The sequence below is a fragment of the Podarcis tiliguerta genome, assembly GCF_965153285.1.
Source record: "Podarcis tiliguerta genome assembly, chromosome: 1".
NCBI lineage: Eukaryota > Metazoa > Chordata > Lepidosauria > Squamata > Lacertidae > Podarcis > Podarcis tiliguerta.
The window spans coordinates 108,140,014-108,147,879 of NC_139534.1; the positions used below are offsets into that span (position 1 = coordinate 108,140,014).

General features: G+C 44.9%; 1 protein-coding gene across 8 annotated transcripts in view; it reads right to left on the minus strand.

The window, feature by feature from the left end:
* The window catches only part of CEP128 (centrosomal protein 128), a 176,195-nt gene extending 171,698 nt beyond the window's left edge, over positions 1 to 4,497 (minus strand). For 2 of the 8 annotated variants that reach the window (XM_083447797.1, XM_083447798.1), the window contains exon 1: positions 4,244 to 4,451. The gene's annotated coding sequence lies outside the window, so the exon portion shown is untranslated. Of the gene's footprint in view, positions 1 to 1,570; positions 1,709 to 4,243 lie in introns of those variants that run through there. The other 6 variants (XM_083447800.1, XM_083447799.1, XM_083447796.1 and 3 more) reach the window with 4 other exon arrangements.
* Between the last annotated feature and the right edge of the window lie 3,369 nt (positions 4,498 to 7,866).

The window sequence follows — 7,866 nt, forward strand, 5'->3', positions numbered from 1 at the left end:
CCCAGTTACCCTTCTCCAAAGCCCTGAAGGTAAGAGCATCTGAAGGAGCACCTTCACCTCCTTATCTCACCCTGCAGATGTGTAGATCTCTATAAAAATGATGTAACCATATGGGTGATAGCAAGAGAACAATCAATCCCTACACATTTGTGTAGGGAACTCTGGTACTATCCTATTTTCTTCTCCTGATCTGTCATGATATGAACTCGATCAGATTGCTTTGCTCTGTTCCTGAAAATCTCTGGTAGCATGTAGGATTCATCTCTATCCATTGTGTATTTTTTATGGCAAAGGAGGAAAGCTCTCACTTACGGTTTCCAGACTTTCCTCCGGGACAGTTTCCTGCTTCTTCTTCTTTGATTTTAGCTTTGCCAAATTCAGAACTTAAAAAACTGTCCTGGCATGAATGATGAACTTAAAACCACTGCCCTGACATGTAACCAGTCTGTGCCACATCCTTAAGATCATGTACTGTGACATTATTATGGTGCAGCCAGACACACAGCCAGTCACAAGTATTTTCTCACTGGCGCAACCAACCTTGCAGCTGTGCCATATATTCAAGCTTCTATAAACTGCTATTTTTAGTACAGCAATCCCAACAGCAAAAGCTCAGTTCTAAAGAGAATCCACTTTCTTACAGAGCGAAAAGAAAGGCTTGTTTAATAGTCACTGCCAAGGGCAGCATTGAAAAGAGAAGAAGGACAAAGTAGTTGGCTGAATGGGATACATTCATCCCAAAATTAAGACAATTTTCTACTATGTATTTATATGAATCTTATACATACCTCAGTAAGTTACTAAGTGGAAACCATTTTTATGGCTTAATTTTTGCAAAAAGCAACTCTTGCATCCTAATAGATCCATGGATCCTCAGCATTCTTAGCATAGACTATTTCCAAAAGTCCTCAAAAGCTCACAAGCTATTTTTAGTTAGCAGATCTTTGAAAGATGAATGACCTAAGGCAACATCTTTCAGAGATCTGCTAAAAACTGATAAAACAACACAGCGATAGAAATTGTATGCAAGGAGTTAGGAATCTTCTACATTAGTTGTACTTAAAACACACACTTGTGGTGGTAAAAACCCAACCACTTTAAAGTTTTCTTTTACTGCTCCTCTTGTTTTAAGAAAAACAGTGTTTTGAACAGTTTGGGGGAAAGTCTTTTTTAAAACAGTGCTTGCCTCATTCCCCAAACACGCACACATATGCAGTAATTATTTAAAAGAATTTCTAGGTTGCTTAATATTTTTTCAAATCCCTGAGTGGTATACAAAACTAACATTAAAAAAACCAGTATAATAAAAAACTAAAACAGCATCATAAAAACAGGAACAAGTTCCTCCCAGGCAAAAGAACACTGGTTGCTCTGATCAGCTGTTTTCTAACTTATCTCATTAAGAAACACTTTTCACATTGACTTAGCTATGAAAATCGATCACAGAACCTCTGCACACCGAACCCTTTCAATTCCAGAACCCATCTTTAGTACAACCATGCACTTGGAAACCTTTTTCTTAATGTTAAACATATATTTGTATAGTGGTAGTGCTGCTGTTGTGACCCACCTTAGATCAGGCTCTTAGATCAGATGAAGACCTTAGAACTGTGGGCATACTCTGCTCACATGCTGTTGCTTCCTTGGTTAGCTGTTTCAATCTTAAGCTGTCCTGTGAACATCTAAAACACACCCAACCATCCTCACACTTGTAAATTCAGGGGAAGATCAGTACTGAAGCAGGAAAGCTATAGTTTTGGGAATACCATTACTGAACTTCTCACTGAGGGACCTCTGGTAAAGCTTCCAAGGAGCTCCACAATTCTGCAGACACAGTATCTGCCCTGATCAAGCTATACTGAGCTACATACATAAACAGAATAAAGAAAGCAGGGCTTATATCAGAAACACGGCACATATTTTTCAGCCTGTTGCCTGAGGAACAGTGCTGAAACAGTTGAACAAGCCACAACTTCTCTACCCTGAAATTAACAGGAAAAGGAAGCTGAGTCAAAAAGAGATCTTGGTGACAATTGTGACATTTTAGCTTTTGCTTAACCCACTCTGAATTAAGTCAATGCAGTTGAACAGAACAGAACCATTGAAAAAATAGGGAGAAAGGAAAAAGAGATCAGATTTTTTGACAACACCACAACTTGGCAACCCGTTTGTAGTCCATATTGCACTATGTTGTGTTTAAATTACAAGCAGCTCAAAAATGTTAAGCACAACATAGAAACTTTCTATGCAGCCACAGAGGAACCGCTGAAAAGGGATGTGATGAAACAACTTGAATACTATTCTTAGCCTTTCATACAGACAGAAAACATTGTCCAGTATCAGAAATCTGCCATTTCGTTGATCAAGCCTTATTTTATTCTACTTCATGTGAAATATAAGGTTTTCCCTTCTTACCATAGCTGTAAAGCTTGCCTCAATTCAAGGGCAATTATCTACACACTTCATGTTTTTAACTTTCTTGTAAGGGCAGAGACCTGTTCCTCACAAACATTACAGACTTCCATATGGGGAGAGGATGTGCTACAGACAGGTGACAGGGAAGCACAGCAACTACCACAGAGAGCTACTACACAATCCCACCCCAGCATCACCCCAACATCATATTGCAAACATCATATTTCACACCATGCTGAATGTGTGTGTATTTGGATGAAAGTGCATTGTACAAACTGCTTAAATTGCTCATCAGGTTTGAAATCCCTATTTCCCAATCCCTATGCCTCCTTGGAACACAAGCCAGAGAAAAATAATTGGCCACTGTCATCTCAAGTTGCTAAACCTCAGATGCACAGCACCAAGCTGCAAGTCCCATTGCCTTCAGTTAGGCATATTCCTAACTATGAGCACACAGAATTGCAGCCCTCCCTGGAAACAGACCTTAACTCAGCTTACTAGTAGGTGAAAGTGGTAGTAGGGTATCCGCTTTGCATGCAGAAGGTCCCAGGTTCAATTCCTGACATCTCTGAACAGGGCTGGGAGAAACTGAAATCCCGGAGAGCCACCACAGAGCAGAAAATACTGAATTAGATGACTGGTCAGCCCCGCCCCTCAAAAGTGCTTAGTTAGGACCGGACCATTCCCACATTCCATCAGGCCTATGGGTCAAGGCTATAAGGCCTGGAATGAGGAAGAAAACAGACTTCACGCCAAATGAAGCCAAAAATGTTAAAACAGCATCACACTGCTGCGCTGCTATGACTAATAATATAATAATAACAATAATTTATTATTTATACCCCACCCATCTGGCTGGGGTTCCCCAGATACTCTGGGTGGCTCCCAACATAATATTAAAAACGCGACAAAACATCAAACACTAAGAACTTCCCTAAACAGGGTTGCCTTCAGGTGTCTTCTAAAAGTCAGATACTTGTTTATTTCCTGAATGTCTGATGGGAGGGCATAACTCAGGGCGGGTGCCACCACCGAGAAGGCCCTCTGTCTGGTTCCCTGTAATCTCACTTCTTGAAGTGAGGGAACCCCCAGCAGCCCCTCAGAGCTGGACTTCAGTGTCCAGGCTGAACGATGGAGGTGGAGACACTTCTTCAGGTATACAGGACCGAGGCCATTTAGGGCTTTAAAGGTCAGCACCAACGCTTTGAATTGTGCTCGGAAACGCACTGGGAGCCAATGTAGGTCTTTCAGGACCAGTGTTCGGTCCTGAAAGACCTACATACGGTCTTGGCGGCCACTCCCAGTCATCAGTCTAGCTGCTGCATTCTGGATTAGTTGTAGTTTCCAGGTCACCTTCAAAGGTAGCCCCACGTAGAGCACATTGCAGTAGTCCAAGCGGGAGTTAACCAGAGCATGGACCACTCTGGCGAGACAGTCTGTGGGCAGGTAGGGTCTCAGCCTGGGCACCAGATGCAGCTGGTAGACAGCTGCCCTAAGAAAATGGATCTTTTTTTTCTTTTTGCCCAGAATAGGATCTTGCCGCGCTTGGAAGACACAGAGGACTAGAAACTTAACCGCAGCTGTCACCTTCAGTTGACTTTTGAGCCACCTCAAATGGCAGGCAATGCTTATTTTTCATGCACTTTTCGAAAGTGCCACAATAGCCGTTAACAGGAGAGGCCCCCCTGGAACTTTTCAGCCACCCCCAGACCTGCACCCCACTGTCACCATGGGCAGCCAGGCACTGGATCCCACTCCCCGTCGGCCCAAGGAGATCCCACCCCCGGGTTCCCAGCACCGCACACCCGCCCAGACCGATCTCTCTTACCGGGCTCCCGTTCTTCGGTCCTGGGATCAGCCCTCCCGCCCTGCGTCCCGTCTCAGGGCCGAGGCATGGCTCTCGGACGCCTCCAGCTCCAACCGCCCGGCACCCGGCCGGCTCCTCCACCCACCCCGCCGCTATGGCAACTTGAACTAGCCGCCCTGCCACCGGGCGAAGAGCGGCCTCTCAGGGCGCCAGGGCCCCCGCGGCGCTCGGCATCATGGGGGTCGTAGTTCGCAGTGCCGCCGGCCGCCTCGGCCGTGGAAGGAAGAAGGGACTACGCTTCCCATGATGCCCCGCGCCGGAGCTTCTCCTGGGAACGGCCCGCAAGCGCTGCACGCCCGCCACCAGGGAAACCAGCGTAGCCGCGCGCCGGCGGCGGCGGTGCGAGGGCAGGCCGCGCCCACTTCTTAAAGGAGCAGGCGCTCAAATTCCGAGCAAGCATTTTATTGTTACTCACCAACCCAAGCGCTGGAGCAGTGCAAGATTCCAGGGGTGTTGATTTCGTGGGATGAGGGACAGCAGAGACAGCAGAGTCTTTAGGATATATGGTTTATTACATATACACGACCTGAGCCTATGATGGAAGAGCTCACAGCACCAATACCCCAGAAGGGCTTTCTTCTCTCATTGCCACAGCTTTGGGTTCAAGCAAAAATCTAGAATGGCTCTCAGTCTTAGGCTTCTCTGCCTGCTTCTAGCCCCACCACACACTTGCCCTGGTCTTTGACTTTCTCACTACCAGCCAGGGGAGGGGGGCCACCCATTTGCCCTCTGGCACAAAGCAACTTCCTTTCTTATACTAACCACACATGCATTATAGCTCTTGCCTGGATAATTCAACAATGGGATCCGCCATTAGATTCTAACCCTTGCTGCATCCAGGAATTAGAAGGGACTCGGCAATCATATAGCCTAATCTCTTTCCCCCAAACTCACAACAATATAAAGACTGTAGTGCAGCAACATTATAACAACACAAATACATTGCTGTGTAGTGGAAGGGGCCTCTTGTGAAGTTGGCATTCCGCCTGCTCCTGAAGACACATCTGTTTAGGCAAGCATTCCCCTGAATGACTTGTGATGTTACTGTTTTAACTGTGTTCTAATGGTTATGCTTTAAAAATGTTTTATTGCAGATTTCAGTTAAGGACATTCTAATGTTGTTGTATATTTTAATTATGGACTGATTTTACTGTTGTGTAAACCACTTAGAAGCCATTTTAGCGTACTGTATATGCACAATAGCGCCAAAAAGGCCCAATTATTTTCAGACATCAATCGCATGAATGCCTCTGCCAAAGAATTTTCTCTACATCCAGGTGCACCTTTTGTAGCACCCTGCTTGTGGTTAACGCTTAGCTGGAATGGAATATTCAACACAGCAATATAGAAATTAAAATAATAATTTATTTGTCAGACAAATAAATGATAGGCACAGTGGTATATGGTTACCAAAGCTCTGCCCATTCCAGCCCTGATGGCCAGCACTTATATTTCCTCAGCCCAGCCCCCTTGCTCCTCCTTTGGCTGCCTCTGTCCAATCAGCCTGGTTGAAATTCCTATTGGCTGTTTGCTAGAACCAATCATAAAAGATACACCCATTTCCTATTACCTTTTATGGGAGACAAAGAACTATATTTCCTTCTATCCATAAATGGCAGACAAGTAGCCATATATCTTACATTTGCCTCGACAAGGCACCTTAATTACCAGATCACCTTTTGCCCTTGTTGCCCCTTCATTCCAAAACAAATAGCTAAAACAGATGGCTCATGGTATTAAATTCTATCTTAAACAGAGATCTTGGGTTCACATTCTCACACACCATCAATGAAATAAGAATCTAACATAAGAATCTAACATTTCTTACTTTCTAAATCCTTTGCATAATTACATTAAGCCAATAATAATAGATAGCTTTTTAGAAGAAAAGGAACTCAGTAAAAAAAACAGCTTCAAAAGGAAGCGTCTTTAATTTGCACCCCCCTTTTCCAGCCAGCTGCTTTTCCCATTAGCTCTTTGCCCTTTAACCTCAAGATACCTTAAACCTTGGGAAAATATGGCTAGAATCTGATGGGAGGCACATGGTATTATTTTCTGTTAAACTATTTACCAACTCTTAATTAGTGTTTTTGCAGCTTGATTGTATTCTGTAATATGTAGGGTCAGTATAACCTTTGCTCCCAGCCTGTAATTCCCTTTTACAACTTTGAGAAATTTGTCTCCTGCTACTGCTATAAATCAGGGGGGGCCCTTGTCCAGGAAAGCAGGAAGATAAACACTGCCAGAGTACTTAGCCAGCTGGTTTCTGCCTGGCATGAAACCTACAAACATTTGCAAATAGATTTTTAAGCTCATTTTAAAATACAGGCCTTGATCAGATGCCTCGCTTTCATGTATTTTATTTATTGTATCCCACCTTTCCTCCAAGGAACTTGACGCAGCATACACAGTTCTCCACCTCCTCATTTAATCCTCACAACGATCCTGTGAAGGAGGTCAGGCTGAGAAGCAGTGACTGGCCCAAAGTTGCCCAGTGAGCTTCATGACTAAGTGCGGATTTGAACTCTGGTCTCCTGGGTCCTAGTTCTCACACTCTAACCTCTATGCCAGGGGTCAGCAAACTTTTTCAGCAGGGGGCCAGTCCACTGTTCCTCAGACCTTGTGGGGGGCCAGACTATATTGGGGGGGGGTGAACGAATTCCTATCACCCACAAATAACTCAGAGGTGCATTTTAAATAAAAGGACACATTCTACTCATGTAAAAACATGCTGATTCCCAGACTGTCCACAGGCCGTATTTAGAAGGCGATTGGGCCGGATCTGGCCCCCATACCCATGCCCAACTGGTTCACAACAAAAAGACATCAGCAGGCTTAACTTCCTGCACAGGGAGGCAGAAAAGCAGGTGGTAGGGGAAACATAATGGGAGTGTCCCAGAAGAGACACTGGGCAAGAAATCTCCACATTGCAAGATTTGTTGCCAGGCCTCACTTCTCTCTGATGGATTTCGTTTCTAAAAAAGAGCAAAGATGAGCTGGAAGGAGGATGCACTGTATTGTTAGGGCTGAAAGACACTTAAAGCCTTAACCAGCTGCTCCCTTGATAATTACTTTATCATTCATGTAAGTTCATTGAAAGTTGAAGAGGTTGAATGGGAAGAGCAAGATGGATGGCCAAAACTGTTGAAGCCTTCCCTTGAGTGGAATTGCCTGCAGGAAATTGCAATTGTGCCTTGCTGCCCCCATGGCCTGCTTTGCCGCCCCTACCGATCAGCATCAATGCTAAGAGCAGTGGCGGGAAGGCCCTCAGGAGTGCTGTCTTAGGGACTTCCGCCACCTGAGGCAGTGGCTTCAGCCTGCCTAATGGATGGGTCAGCCCTGTTTGTTGTTATTTGAATGTTTTTGGCCACCATGAGTACTCTGGCATGTGGAAAGGCCAGATAGAAACTACTCTCTGATCAATCAATAAAAAACAACCCTTCTAGGCGGGTCAGCGGAGCTGCCATACCCTCCAAAATTTCTCCAATGAAATTAAAAAAGGTAAAGGTACCCCTGCCCGTACGGGCCAGTCTTGCCAGACTCTAGGGTTGTGCGCCCATCTCACTCAAGAGGCCGGGGGCCAG